At 41.9% G+C, this 16,454-nt stretch overlaps 1 protein-coding gene across 5 annotated transcripts in view; it reads left to right on the plus strand.

Annotated features, from left to right (window-relative positions):
* Nucleotides 1-16,454, plus strand: part of il1rapl2 (interleukin 1 receptor accessory protein-like 2) — a 602,282-nt gene that overhangs the window by 16,486 nt on the left and 569,342 nt on the right. Inside the window, exon 1 of one of the 5 annotated variants that reach the window (XM_028589416.1) lies at nt 3,349-3,478. The exons of the other annotated variants lie outside the window; for them this stretch is intronic. The gene's annotated coding sequence lies outside the window, so the exon portion shown is untranslated. Of the gene's footprint in view, nt 1-3,348; nt 3,479-16,454 lie in introns of those variants that run through there. 5 annotated transcript variants of the gene reach the window in all.

Consider the following 16,454-nt stretch of genomic DNA (forward strand, 5'->3'; position numbering starts at 1 on the left):
GCTTTCTTAAAAAAAAGTCTTGTGGTTGTACAATAATGATTGTCCTCTCTGGACAAAACAAGGTCACCAGTCATTTTTCAGCCATGTTAGTGGTGTGGCGCTATGGATCCCAATCCCCTTACTTCAACAGATAACACTTTCCATTATCCAGTGAAATTTGTCAACAAATACTAGATAGATTGGCACAAAGATTTGTACGTGTATGGATGGTTGAATCCATTGAAATATGGATGAATCCTAATGACTTTGGTGATGGTTATTGATGGCCAAATGAAGCTTCATGAATGAATGATTTTCTTTATTTTCTGAGCACACTAGATGGTGGTCTTGGTTTAAAGAAAAACGGTGGCGCTTCAAAATAGCCTCGGGAAGGAACTTGTTTTGGTGGAACACATGTACGTCAAAAGGTTGTTTTAGTCGTGCAACAGAAAACTCAGATTGGACAGATAGTCTAGCTAGCTGTCTGGATTTACCCTGCAGAGATCTGAGGAGCAGTTAGTTCCGGCAGCAGCGGACCGATCCCGGAAGTGGAACGTCGTGGATATAGACTTTGACTATAGACCATTGTTAAACAGAGAGTACAATCTAGTGGGCTCCGAAAATAAAGAAAATGGTTCACAGAGCTTCGTGAAGCTCTCGTTTGGCCATCACTAGTGATCGTCAGAATTTTCCCCTAGCGCCACGCCACCTGAGCTTGGCATGGGGTTTTGAGTGTGTCAAGGACTATTGGATAAATTGCCATGAGGTTTAGCCTAGAAATCTAGACGCACCCTAGTGGCAGCAAATGTAATTTGCAGCCAGTGTCAGTCTAGCAACTCTCTGTTGGCTTGTGAGCTGGAAAAACCAAATTCGGCTTTGGGCGCAACTCGACTTGGAGTTAAAGACTGAAATCATTCTTAAAAAAGGAAAATGTGTTTGGAGTTTTGCAGACCGCCTACGGCAAAAGTTGAATCTAAAAAAAATTGAAAGACAACCGTTTATCCCGCCCTGCCAATGGTGAGTTCCCAGACCCAACACCTTGATTTGGGTCTGGCTTGTCAAGCTAATGAAGTTTGGTATCTTCACGTCCCCTCTGGATGAATTGTAATAACTTTAGTAGTTTTAGCTTACTTAGGATTTCAGATCCCCTAACTACATCAAATGCAAGCCAATACAGCAGCCCTTCTATAGATTCTACCTGGGTTGTGTCTAGATGCTAACCCTAGATTTGCAAAAACTCTCGCAAGACTCGCTGCCCAAAGACCAACCTTAACATATTCTAAGGTAAATGCCTAACCTCAACCATCTCGCAAGACTTTTGCAAATCTTAGGTTACCATGTAAACCATTCTACTCATGTTACCATACTCATGTTACCCATTTCAGATAAGGGATTGATTCATTTGAAGTCGTTGAAGTCATTTTGGAGGCTTGTGGTGCTGTTGAATTTCATTAAATTGAATTAAATTAACCGGCAACTCTATCTTGCTTACCTGAACAAAATGAGCCAACGACCCAAACTTAGTTCCTGCGTAAAAACCTCATGTGAAAGATGTCACAGGCATCAGTTAAGTTATGTAAATGTCAGTGTTATTTAAAATCCTTTTGCTGTGACAGTATTCTGCTGTACTATTTAAGTAGAATCAATATTAAGTACTAAACCCTGCCATACACTGAGTGTAAATGGAATAACATAAAAATGATACAGTATAAGAAGTAGAACAATAAACTCTAAGCATCTGCTCCACTTGCATCCCTGTATAGCTCTGTTTCCTGTCCCTTTCTTGTATCTTCTTGCCCCTAATCTCCCCCCCCCCTCCTCCTCACTGTGACTCTCTAGTTCAGCCTTCAGCACATCTACCAGTGTGCATGGCCTATCCTTAGTTGACTTAACATGGTCCGACAGGCCAATCCCTATGGATTCTGATCAAATAGAGCAATAGTGTACACAGCAGCAACAGTGCAGCCCCAGCCTGCTAAAACAGCAGCCATAATATGGCAAAGATCAGCGTCCTGCAAAACTGATTCGACACGTTTATCTGCTGATTCTATTTTCTTTCCCACACCATTTTTACAGAAGTGGTTTTGGCTGGTATTTTGCTCATGACGTGCGTGTGTGTTACAGGTAACACACATCACCACAGTGCAGGAAAAAACAAGGGCTGTGCTGTACTTGACGTTACTTGCAAGCTTTTTTTTTTTCTTCCAAAGAATGCGACAGACTTTCGATTCATGGTATCCCCCACCACTCAAGCAGCTACTGTAATCAACGTGCAAACACTTGAAACTTGCTGGAGATCAGCTATGCTATTGGGCTCGTTCGAGATGAACTGTGCCTCGCCTGTAAACGAGAGCAGGCGGCGGCAGCCAGGGGGCGGTGACAAAAATCCGCGGTCAAGTCGGATAGTTTTCAGCCGATTCCAGCAGCCTTCAGGCTGAACAGGAAGTCACAAAAACACTCCCATCCTGTTAGGTCCAATTCTGATTTAATAAAATTTTATCAGATCCATATATCAGCGTGTACACAGTCTCCAGTTGTTTTTATTATGACAGAGTAGCTGTCAAAATGCTCTACAGGCAATCTGTTGCTGATCTTAATTAACAAAAGACTGTAGATGATCCGTAATCTGAACAGATTTAGTCTCTCTGGCTTCTAAACGTCACTATCAGCCACACTGCACACTGGTTTGTACAGAATAAGCCTTTAAATCAGAAAAATAGCAGTTAAAATCCCGCCAATTCAAAATCAATAAAACGTTTATATAAAACGTCATCATGTTGAGTCGATTCTGAACCAATCAGAACGGCTGATTGGTTCAGAATCGACACAACATGATGACGATGGCGTTTCCCAGCATGCCCTGACTAACGTTTTTTGAATTAAGTTTCCAGAAAAACTGTTCAAGAAGATAAACAATAAGCAAAAATTCATATATATATATATTTTTTTTGATTAAAAAGGTTGTCGTTCAAAAACATTTAATTTGTGTTTAGAGTGCATTATTAAAATATAAAAACACAAAACAGGAAGCTGCAATGTTTGTGATCAGGAAAGAGACTACAGAAAACTTAATGCTTTTACTGTAGAACCAACCTAACAGACATTTATTTAAACTACTACTAATTAAAACATTATACATTACATACATACATTATAAAAGTTCAGATTTTTAGATTCTTTTTTCAAAGTTTATATTTACACATTCCACACCAGTTGTTGGTGATAATGCACCAATTTTTTACCAACTGCCTTAACATGTCAAGAAGAAGAAAACAGTATCTTTGTCATCTGCCAAAAAACACCAAGAAGAAGGAGCCATTCGAAACTCAGATGACAGAGTGTCCCTGAATGCACCAACAGGAAGAGTCCTTGCCTGGTCCTAGCTACATTGGCGTGCAAAAACAGTTGAATTGAACACAAAACATTCACTGTTATGGATTAACTAGCTCAAGCAAGTTTTGACTGCCAGAGGATTTTGACACTATAGGTTGCCAGGGAGGTAGGAAACTAATCAAAAAGTGATGTCATGCTTTGTGAAATGTTTGGTAAATTGTTGGGGGCTAAAACATGAAAAAAGAAACCTCTTTGATAGTCCTGTGAACATGTCACAGTACTTCTATTTGATCCCACCAGTACATTTCTCAACTGCTTTTGTGTCTGTCTTGTTAAGAATAGCCTGTTTTACAAAATATGTTCAATCAGTGAAATCACCTGCTGAGCTAAGGGGTGGGGGGGCTTTATATGAAATGATGCAAAACCTTTGCTCTCCATGGCACATATTGAAGAAAACAAAGAAAGCTAATTGGCTAATCGCGGGCTGAAAGCAAGATGGCCAGAGCTGGAGGAACGAGTCCACAGATGGATGCGTGCTGCCGGGAGGGGCTTGTCAACGGTGCAGTTACGTCTCCACGCCCTGGTAGTTGTTCTGTGTGCTATTGTATAGTTCAATAACTGTTAATGTGTTACTTTAACATACCGGGCACCTACCGTATTTAGCCTGTTGTTCTGTGTGCTATTGTGTAGTTGACCGATGAAAAAGGCTGTTTTTGGTCTTGGATTTTGTGAAATAAATTTCTAAATAAATGCGATTTATACTCCGGAGCGACTTATAGTTCGGAAAATACGGTAAGTCTTAAGTCTTGGTTATTAAGGCCTGAGTCAAGGCCTCAAGACCAACAAATCCCTAGTCAAGTCTAATTCCAGAACTTGTGTTTCACTAAACAAGTCATTTGTGTCTGTCTGATGGTCCAACACAGACTCACGGCAGTTCGTGAAATGGTCAGGTTATTTAATCTATTGATTCGTGTACACGGACAACGCAGGACTTTCACCCCGGAGACCGGGGCTCGTGGCCCGCGTGTGACGTTAACTTTCCCCCGTTGTTCTTTTCCTAAACCCAACCTCCGTATAGACGCTTCCCATTACGCGATGACCACCACAAAATAAACAAGATAAATGTGTCCGTAAAGTAAAGTGCCGTATTTTACGCGATGGGAGTGAGAATGTGTTTGGAACGCACCATGTACTCAAAATAGCAACTATGAGTACATAAGTTATTATCCAAATGTATTTATCAAATCATTTTCCAATTCTGAATGTTTTATTGTCTATCTATATTTCTATGATTGCACTTTCTGTGCTGTTGTTCTGCCTCGATGACATTGTAAATGAGGGTCGCCTCTCAATGATCTCTCGAGGATAAATAAATGAATGAATGTGAAGTGTGCGAACTGAGACACAGCCTATGTAACTTTTAAAAGTAAAAAAAATATATTCTTCATGTTGCAAATGAAAAGTTCTGTTCATAAGTGATAAAAAAACACCCTCCATCTCAATTAAACACAATCAAAGGGTGTGCTGCTAAAGCCATAGTCTGTCTGGTATGACTCTCTTCTATTTATTCTACATTTGATCATATACCATTATCATGTAATTGTTATATGTGGCCACAGTGCCCGCTATACAAAGCATACATAGTCGTCGTTGCTGCTTCTCTCCTGTCAGGATTGATTTGAACCGCTCGCCACTGGTTTTTATGTAGAACTGAAGATTATCACCCTGGTTAAACATGACTCAATTTTGCATTTCAGACCCTACGCAGTGTTGTACTTCCTGTCAGATGTCTTGGAATGTCTCAGTAAGATGTGCCAAAGATCAAAGATGGCTACAACTACATTTGAATCAACAGGGATTATACATGTCACAGCCAGTTTGAATGGCTTCAAATCAGCAGTGAAGCAAATAAAGCCAAGCGGCACGACACAGTCACAGCCAGTTAAGTGCCAATGATAGAACATTTGCTTATTCAGAAGTCAAGCTCATTTGACGGAAGAGCTCAAAGAGACTGTGTCAAGCCACAGAGTCAACTTTCTAAATGTTGTTGCACGTAATCATTTACAGCTTTGATGTTTTTATTTGAACACTATATGAGAACATATCCCAGGTTGCACTATAGGGATTTGATTTAAACTGAATGATGTTCTATTTTCTCACACTTTGTGCGTGCGTGTGTGTGTGTGTGTGTGTGTGTGCGTGTGTGTGTGAAAATAAGAAACAATGGAGGCTTCTTCTATCCTCGAGTGTCCTGCTCTCTTCCTCCGTTCCCTCAGACTTCTTCTTCTTCTTCTCTCTCCATTTATCTCCGTCAGCCTCTCTCCGCAGCAGCTATGGCTTTGTTAATGGAGAGGAGAAGAGATACAACACGGTTTCTAGTTTCGTTGGACCCGAGTGCAAACTATCAGGAGGGATTCACGAGTGCTACAGTTGTACATGGAAACATTTACAGGAATAATTTTGATGCTATTGAAAATTGCCTTCTTTTTTTTCTTTTTAGCCATCATGATTGAATTTAAATATAGGCTTTAGGCTGCAGCAGTTTATTGTTGGACAAAATGCAATTTGGAAAACATCTGCGTAGCTACACTGTGTTGACTGCAGCTGGAACATTATAATGCCGGACTGCACCTCCTCTTGGGCCAGAGAGTCCACACTGGCATCGACTCCGGTGACTCTGACAGTGCCACAGTCTGAAGACTTTTGCTCAAATTGTCTGTTTTGCTGCCAGGAGGTGCTCTCTGTGCTCTGGTTGCCAGTTTATGGTTTTCAGGGATATTGTGTCTCAGATCAGCTCGTTACAGAACTCAATGTGTGTTTATGGCCGTGAAAAATGTGATTATGAGGTATATTTAACAAGAAAAGAGAGTGAGGCCGGATCCATTCAAGCCCCAAAGTCGGATTACTGAAGTTGAACTCTCAGTAAGTGTAGTTACAGCAGTATGTGTGAGGTAGGGGTGTTGGAATTAATCATTGCATTGATGCAGCGTGATGCGGACCTGGGCGATTTTGCATCGATTCAGTGACGGACCGTGATCGATTGTAGCCTAATGACTACTACTTTTCCGCTCGCTGCTTTCTTTGTTTTTGCCTTTTGTCTGTTGTCTGCTGTGTTCAGACTCTTTTTCAAAGAGAAGATCCAATAAAAAGTGGATTTCATGTATATCTGATGTTGTGGCAAAATATGATAAATCTGGTTTTTAATTGAATTATGGGGACATATACAACGTGTATCAATGTGATATAGATGGGAGATGTCAATGTGTCTGCCTGGTGGGAGTCACAGACTTTCTCTCTCCTGGTGCTTCCCGCGGCTGCCTTCCTCACTGCTACACATAGACTCTCCCCCCTCGTGCAGTCCTTAGTTGCCGCTATGCAGCCGCAACGGCCACAGATGGCCTGCCGCTGTATAGCCGCAAAAGCCACGGCGGGCACCAAGCCAACGCCTTAAGCGTAGGCGTTCAAAATGCAAGATCAGCTAAATGACTTCATCTAGTGGAAAATCCCCCAAAAAGGTGATCTTTGGCCTCAAAAGTAGCCAATTGAAGTTTTACACGCGTGATCTGAAGGTGATAATTGGAGGGTCACTCTTTTGGATGATATAAGGTGAAGCTAGACAAAGGAATCTTTAGCAAGCTTACCGGTACTTGCTCAGGGTTTTTCTGTGTTATCTTTCGTGCACATTAAAACTTCTTTTTCACATCTGATTCTGACTCTCGTTCTGGGACTTTTTCATACTTTGAATAGTTGATAAAAACCATATGTAGCCATATATAATAATATTGAGAAGGTGACTCATCATGACGCATCGGGATATCAAATTGATTCAAATCATTGACATGGGAAATTGTGGGAAGTGTCCAGCACCTGCAGGTGTTGTCCGGTCTGTTGAGGCTTTGAAAGGTAGCAGATTCACCTGGACCATTGGGACTATGCTGTGATCCTTCTAATGGCCACTGCATGCCTTTTGTGTCAGCTCATGTGCTCTAGTGCAGTGGTTCCCAAAGTGGGGGCCGTAGACCCAGAGGGGGTTTCACCGGGTCATCCGCCAAAAAGGGGAAATCATTTATTTTCACTAAAATTACATTTAGAGGTAGAACTTCAAAACATGTCGGTACAGATACCAATACCATGACTTTGATACGGTTCCTAAACTTTTTTCCATACCAAATTTATAAAACAAAAAAATGAATTACAACATTATGGCACAAATCGTTTTATTAATTTCATCTCCTACTATGTGAGCCCTGTCTCAAAGAATTCTGTGATGGGCCCACGGAAGAATTTTGTAAAATGAAGTTAAGGAAAAAGTCATGGGTGGGATTACGTTTCCATGACACGCGGGACAACAACGGGATGGTTGGGTTTAGGAAAACAATAAATGGTTGTGTTTAGGAAAACAATAAATGGTTGGGTTCAGGAAAACAATAATGGGACTTGGGACAACAACGGGACAGTTGGGTTTAGGAAAAGAAGAACGGGACGGTTACGGTTGGGTTTAGGAAACAACATGACACCCGGGACACAATCCCCGGTCTCCTGGGTGAAAGTCCTGTGTTGTTTGACCCATCCACCACCCCAACCAACCTCAGTACGTGGATTTTTCGGGCTTTCATACTACTCGCTCCTAATGCTACGTCATCTTCTCATTGACATTACATTGGCATTGTTTTCCATGGTGGCCACACGGAATTCCGTGCCACCACCATGTAATGCGGTGTTAACAGTTCGTGATCATTTCACGGAATTCTGCTGGACCAGGCTGACTGCAAGCCTTTGTAATTGTGTCACTGCAACTTGCACACAGACGGGCACATGCCTCTTGACACTTGTGCTAGCCATTGTTATTGCACTATTTCAGGGGTCGGAAACCTTTTTGATATGAAGGCAGTGATATTTTTTCCCTTTGCGCCGAGTTCTGCAAAGAAGGCAATAAGTATGGCGAAAAGTCAATCCAATTACCGTAAATAACAGGCCGTGCTCCTGCCAATGGCTGTGCAAGAAGTCATTTGGCATGCAGACTGGAACATTTACAAAAAATCTCTCTTGCTCACTTATTGCTAGTGTGCCATTGGTTGAGCTACACTGCCTAAGGTTGCTGACCCCTGCACTATAGGAATGTATCATAAAAGCACAGAGGTATGGCTTTTCTGCATCTTTTCAGCTGGTTTTGGTGTAGAGCAAAGTACTGCGATGTGGAGGAACTGGAAATATCAGGTTGTGGCTACACAGACAATATTTGTTGGGAAAATAAGTTATAGATAGAAAAAGATAGAATACCACCAGCCAGGGATGTCAATAATGAATGTTTCCGACTACTGTAAATCAACACAGATGTCATGAACTGTATTAGCACTCCCTTGCTCTGAGTATAAATGCATGTTAGTGGTGGCAGTAAATGGACAGATAAAGTTGGAGCAACAAGTGTTTTTTTACATTTTTTATTCAACTTCCTTTCCTAGAGAGAGAATGGGCCATGTGACTGCCCTGCCAATAGTGAGTCAGCTTGAAAGGAGTTTGTGTCATTCTTGTGCACATGTGTAGGTGCTGATTGGTGTGCCTGGAACAGTACTTAGTTTTAATAAAGTTCATAGCGGAGAAAGCTGACTCACAGCTGTACAACAATCCAAACGTGATCATGGTGTGTATTCCAGTCCTTCCAGAAAAATCCTTCCAGTTTTTTTGTGATTGTTGCGGGCAAAAATCCTTGATTATGCGGCACGTTTTCTTAAAAAATGAGATGGAATATGCGGGATATTTATGCAATTTTATGCAATGAAATTGCGGGAACTTGCAGAAATTGCGAGAACTTGCAAAAACTGCGGTTTGATGAAAAAGAGAAAAAAAAGTGATTCCCCCAACACCCTGCTTTTCGATGATGTTCACGTCGCGTAATTACGTCCCTTCATAACGTTCCCATGGCAATTGGGGAAAATGGCTGCTTGTGAGAAGTAAACGCCACATTTTTCAACTTTCTGTTTATATGTGACTTTTTTTGCAACGAAAATGCGGGTATTATGAAAAAAATAGGGCTTTTGCCACATTAATTTCTGCTTTGCTCCCGTCATAATTACTATGGCCATTAGAGGGCACCACCACTAGAAACGTAAAGATGCGTTGTAATTGCTGCTTAAACATTCAACCTATGGGGAAAAACAACGCTTATGAAGACTATTTTGGTGTTTCCTTTAGGATTTTTTGTTAGCAGTGGGGGCAGGTCTGTCCAAACAACCTATACTTAGAACGGACCCACCCCGGTGATGTTTTTGGTGGAGCTCTTCGTTTAATTGTCGACTCGGAAGAAAGCGAAACGTTTTGACGATAAACTCGATCAACACAACAGCATGTGGAGCTAAACTGGATGGGCCCAATAACCTCTGAATAGTTCTACTTGTTTTTAAATTGCAATGTGGGGGGTGCATTATGTTGGCAGGATCATTTAACCCTTGTGTTGTCCTTCCGTCAACCTTGAAAGAAACACTTTTTTTGCTTTTTTTCAGCTTTTTTTTTGTTGTTGTTCCTTTTTCAAACGTTTTGTCCTATTTAAGCTACAATATGGAACATTTCTGCTTTAAAATGTCTAAAAATGACCATACCTATGTTATATATTTTTATGAGTTGTGTTCTTACACTATCCTAAATGTTTCCACCAAATGTCAAACCCAGAGAAATCTGTTATTTTATTTTCAGACACGGCACGTTTCCCTTAGTCGCCCGTCAGTGGCGTCATATAACCTTTCACCCTCCAGTTACTCTAACTTCCGTCAGAACACTGGCACCAAGATGATACGTTCAGGAGTAATTGTAAATCATACAATGTCACAGAAAAAAAAATACTTGTAACCGTAATACTGCTTTTTTTTTGCCATACAGCATCATTTTGTGATTAATTACATCCCACTTTTTATCACAATAAAACAACAGAGACCTTATCTATTTTGAAAGTTCAATATTGATACCAGCTTGACGTTACTACAATGTGCTAATGTTGATGCTAAAGCTTTGTGGGTAAAATTGAGGTTACAACATCGTTCACCACGCTAATAGTTATTTTTAGTATGACTGTTTCGACCACAGCTAACAGGACTGAGCTAACCCACGAATAACTTCACTTAGTATCAGCCAGCCAGCCAGCTACTTCCATTACAGCAACCCCCGGCCAGAACTTATCTCCAGTGCCTGGTGCTTACGACGCTAACGGCAGTTTAATTAAACGTCGGGAAACAAACCATATCAGACCCAGCACCGAGTCACAACAGCGGCCATCCATAGCGGTAGCTAGCTACATCTCCGTAGCGCTACCGGTGTATGTGCCGAAAATCTCCTCCCTGCCGAATTTTCCCCCCTTCGAGTTTAGCTGTCTTTACGGTTAGCTAAATTAACCCGACAAAAGGTGGGTTAAGCACCAAAACGAAAAGTTAAGATGAGATAATTCCGGGCGGCTGGGAGATGTTCTGCTGCTGCACAACAGGCATCGAACGAGATTTCCCCGACAATCCCCACCCACACCCGTCTCTCAGCCTCATTTAGTAGCTTGCTAGCGTTACAACAAACCCCGTCCGCCCCGGTGTTGAAACCATCCAAAAGGTGACATTGATATGTGAAATATTTTGTGTTTTAGCTGCTGGCTACTGTTACCTTGCTGGCTCACTAGCTAACTGGTCAGCTACAAATAAAAATCGAATCAAGAAAAACATAATTATGTTGGGGAAACTGCAGCTATTTTATTACAATAACATGAATAAACGTAACGTGAATAAACTTGAATGGGTAAACTCGTCCGTGAACTGATGCATTCTAACCGGCAGCGAAGGTGTTTAACACTAAAAACTCCCAAAATTCCACGCAACTTCACAACGTCATTAAAAGTCCAGTTTTACCGTCCATTGTTTTGGTTGAGAGACCCCCAGCGGCAGAAAGTTACATATTGTACGTTTAAATTTTTCTTCTACACATTTTCAGCACTTATTTCTACATCCCATATTTTCTGATGTAAGACAAAAATTTTAAACTGGTAAATTTGACCCAAAGACAACACAAGGGCTATTAGGCAAACGCGACAAAATGGTTTGTACAGCCCTATTTCTGATACTGTGGTGGCAGCAATTTTGCCATGGTGGGCCGCCACTACAAATCAACATAGAGGAAACACTGCTATTTATTCTCATAAATTAATAATGGAACCCTCCGGGACCGCGGTCCACCATTTGGTGATGCCCGGCCTATTGGGATGGGAAACATTCTGATGGAAACCATTTATCCACTAATATCATTTTCTTACTCTTCATTTTCCCCATTTTCTCTACTCACTGCAACTTATTTCGATCAGCAAAATGTTGCAGTGTGTGTACAATACGCGTTCAAACAAAGTCAAGGGAAGGAGAGAAGGGGGGGAAAAAAATGACGAGGGAGAGTTTAGAAAGAGAGTCTGGCAACTGAGCCATAACCTGTTTATGTAAACATTAATCTTGGCTAAACTGCTGATAGACTGGCTTTGCAAACACACACACACACAGAAGCGAGGTAATGGCATCAATCCCCCCCCTTTCTCTCAATAGATATTCTCCCATGAATACGCCACACAGAGAGAAGCGAGGCCTCTTGTAATTAAGTTCTACATGTGCAAATCCAGTTGTGAAGCATTGCTTATGAGATCGGCTGTATAATCACATCGCCCCAAAAGGGAGAGGCCGCTTACTTAGCATTTAAATAGGTTCCTTCCCCCTGCAACTGTGTGTGTGTCTGTGTGCGCGCGCAACACAACACAAATATTGCACTACACTGTTTCATTGTGTGCGAAAGAGGGTGTGTTTGCATGATAAGCACTGCCATGTGTATTTCTGGGTGGGTGTGCATAATAATGTATCATTTTCGAGTGTTCCGGCATGGGGGAGTGTGTGTGATAAACACATTCTCTTATCGCTGTGTGTGTGTGTGTGTGTGTGTGTGTGTGTGTGTGTGTGTGTGTGTGTGTGTGTGTGTGTGTGTGTGTGTGTGTGTGTGTGTGTGTGTGTGTGTGTGTGTGTGCAATAAATCTTGCCTACACGTGATTTCTTAGGGGTCCCAATGGAACATTGTAGTGTCAATAGAGCAGGTTTGAAAATTGATGCAGAGGGAATATCGGGGAGAATGAAGTGCCGTGTGTGTGTGTGTGTGTGTGTGTGTGTGTGTGTGTGTGTGTGTGTGTCTTTCTCTGCTCACAGGAAGACCAGAAAGGTTTAAGGTTAAAAGTTAGTGTTAAATTCAACGTATAGAGAATTAATTAGTGTAGTTTAACTATATGTAAGAAACCAAAGTGGAACATCATGTTGTGTGTGTGTGTGTTTCCCACTGGGGATATCGCTAAGGCAGTCAACCTCACGGAGGCGTTGTTATTGAAATGAAACATAATGTCAACGCGTGTCCTGAAGCTCATCCAGTCTACTCATGCTCAGGGATTTGGCCTTGTGAAACGCAACAGTTGTTCTATTTTCTCCTCTCCCCGTTTAATTCCCTGAGTCTGCAGTGCAAAATGAGTTGGCACTGTTCCCTTCTGAAGAGGGGGGGCGTCTTCGGAAATGGATTACAAAATGGGTTTTACACTGTTGCACAGTTCTTACCATTGTCAAAAAGTGGAAGTTGTCCCCTCTGACTTTTTCAAGCTCTTTTTTATTTTATTTTATTTTTTAAGACTGGACAGTGGATCAGCATGATGACTTGAGTGGAAGAACTGATCACAGCTCTGACTCCATCTGGCTTCGAGAAACAGCCGAGGATGGCTCTTGCAAATAAATTATTAACAGTATTTCACAGACTAAAAGTGATGATATGAAATTGCAGAAGGAGTGAAAATATAGTAGATGAAGCTGCAGACTGCGTGTGTTTGCATTAGTAAGAAAGCACCCACTTACTGCCAGGGAGTGGACAGGTATACTGGTGGATTGCATGGCAGAGCACTTTTTAGGGACTCCTCTAAAGATAATTATAAGAATATCTATATATTAATTTGTGATATAAACTCAATATTTGGTATAGAATGCCTACATCTTTCCTGGTAAAGATGGAGCAAAAATACTAAATCTGGCGAAAATCAACACACTAGTCTGGCAAAAAAGCTCAATTCAGACAAAGCTGTTTCTAAGAAACAGGAAAATATAGTGGTCTTAATTTAATACAGAAATAAGAGACAGAATGTTTTTTACTGTATTGACATTTAAAGGTCCCATGGCATTAAAATTTCACTTTATGAGGTTTTTTAACATTAATGTGAGTTCCCCCAGCCTGCCTATGGTCCCCCAGTGGCTAGAAATGACAATAGGTGTAAACCAAGCCCTGGGTATCCTGCTCTGCCTCTGAGAAAATGAAAGCTCAGATGGGCCGATCTGGAATGTAGCTCCTTATGAGGTCATAAGGGGAAGGGTTACCTCCCCTTTCTCTGCTTTACCCGCCCAGAGAATTTGGCCCGCCCATGAGAGAGAGAGACATCATGGCTTTCAAACGAGCAAAGCATGGCAGTTGGTCAAGGCCACACACCCACCCTCCACCTTGCTCCCACACCCCTCTCTGGCTCTAGTAGCTGTAATTCTGCACCGAGGCTGAATTTCGGGAGAGAGACTTCAGATACAGTATTAGGGGACCACTAAGGCCTATATAAAAGCATCCAAAAAGCAGCATGTCATGGGCCCTTTAAAGCTACAGACACAGAAATGGCACATCTTAAGGAAAGCTCATTGTGGGACTGGCTCGTAGTGGCTGCAATTCTGCACCAAGGCTGAATTTCCGGAAAGAGACTTCAGATACAGTATTAGGGGACCACTAAGGTCTATATAAAAGAGACTTCAGATACAGTATTAGGGGACCACTAAGGTCTATATAAAAGAGACTTCAGATACAGTATTAGGGGACCACTAAGGTCTATATAAAAGAGACTTCAGATACAGTATTAGGGGACCACTAAGGTCTATATAAAGAGACTTCAGATACAGTATTAGGGGACCACTAAGGTCTATATAAAAGAGACTTCAGATACAGTATTACTGTACGTACACACCGCCGCCGACTTGGGCGTCTAAAGATACCGGAAGTCATTAATTTTCAATGGAAGCTGGCTTCTCTCAGTTGCAAGGAGCGTCAAAACTGTCGGCGTCGCGTTTTGGGCGTTTTGAGCGTCAATCAGAAAGTTTAACTTTGGTCAACTTTATGGTAATGAGCTATGACGCGGTTCAGCGGCAAGCAGCGGCAAACGGCAGCAACCAATCGGAATATAGACGTCCTTCTCGCTGGCTGATTCTGGAGAAACATACGATGTAAACTTTTGTTCCTACCAAGACATTAGTTCCATGAAAATGGAGGGAAATCTCATAATCGCCGTTGCTGGGTTCCCCTATCATTTATGATGTAACGTTGTTTGCGTATAGGGACCAGTTAACGTGCCGTCACATGGTCTCTAAACAGTCCGCTCACAGTGAAATCCTGCACGGGTCAACAGCTGGCGGCTGCTCGCTCTGCCTGCATTCTGCTGCGGTGTGACCAACAAACAATACAAATGATGTCCTTATATATGTAATTTATAAAAGGTTTCTAGTGTCAGTGTATTGGCCGTGCAGTGGCTGCTTGTGCTTTTTCTTCAATCGTGTGTTGCACATGATCGAAGAATGCTCCCACGTCAGAGCGGCCAAAGCGTCAAACAGCTTCCTCGGACTTTTTGACAAGCGTCCTCGACAGGGCGTCCAGAGCTTCTTTGCAGCTCAAGTCGGCGGCGGTGTGTACGTACAGTTAGGGGACCACTAAGGTCTATATAAAAGAGTTCAGATACAGTATTAGGGGACCACTAAGGTCTATATAAAAGAGACTTCAGATACAGTATTAGGGGACCACTAAGGCCTATATAAAAGAGACTTCAAATACAGTATTAGGGGACCACTAAGGTCTCTATAAAAGAGACTTCAGATACAGTATTAGGGGACCACTAAGGTCTCTATAAAAGAGACTTCAGATACAGTATTAGGGGACCACTAAGGTCTATATAAAAGAGACTTCAGATACAGTATTAGGGGACCACTAAGGTCTCTATAAAAGAGACTTCAGATACAGTATTAGGGGACCACTAAGGTCTATATAAAAGAGACTTCAGATACAGTATTAGGGGACCACTAAGGTCTATATAAAAGAGACTTCAGATACAGTATTATGGGACCACTGACGCCTATATAAAATCATCCAAAAAGCAGCATGTCATAGGACCTTTAACTTTGGTCCCTTTTACCTAACCTTAAACAAATGGTCTTTATTGTCTTAAACCCAAATCTAAATACACACTATGACACCGGAATCCAGTTTACACCCACCAGTAACCCATTTACCCCCTACAAATTCTGTGGAGCAAATATGTAGCTCTTCCTTTACTTGAGAAAATATTGCCTGTGAACTAAACCCAGGCAAATAGCATTTACAGGGTTCATTTCGACCAAACCAGCTTTGGAAATTGTTACCCCTATTTTCCACTGGGTGCGTCGCGACCCCCGCGAGCAATCGCGGCCATTTAGGCTAGTTTCACACCGCAAGCCTTAATGCTTAAATCAGATTTTTTTGCTCAGATCCGATTTTTGGTTTGGCTGTTCACATGACCTTTTCAAATGTGGCCTATATCAGATTCCAGTGTGAACTGTTTGCGGTTTCGAACTGACCCGCATGTGTTCTAAACTTTCGGATGTGGAGGACAACTTTTGATAAATGTCGATGTAGATTGACGTAAAAGTCGCATCGAATCCACCTTGGTTGTACACACTGTGGCTCCATTGAAAAAAATCTGACCTGGTAGTAGTAGTATATCGAATGGCCCTCTTTTCGGCCCCTTCCTCTTTCTTTGTGTTGATGTTCTAAACCCTGGTGGATTTCTGAGGACTTTGGTTAACTGCTCCTCAGATCTCTGCAGGGTAAATCCAGACAGCTAGCTGGACTATCTGTCCAATTGGAGTTTTCTGTTGCACGACTAAAACGTCATGCAACGTACGCATGTTCCACCAAAACAAGTTCCTTCCCGGGGCTATTGTGCAGCGACTTCGTCCGCTGCTTAGCACCGCCCAATACCATTGTGATTGGTTTAAAGAAATGCCAATAAACCAGTTTTTTTTTTTCCCATCCCGGGATGCTGTTTGGACTCG

The sequence above is a fragment of the Perca flavescens genome, chromosome 10, assembly GCF_004354835.1.
Source record: "Perca flavescens isolate YP-PL-M2 chromosome 10, PFLA_1.0, whole genome shotgun sequence".
Lineage (NCBI taxonomy): Eukaryota > Metazoa > Chordata > Actinopteri > Perciformes > Percidae > Perca > Perca flavescens.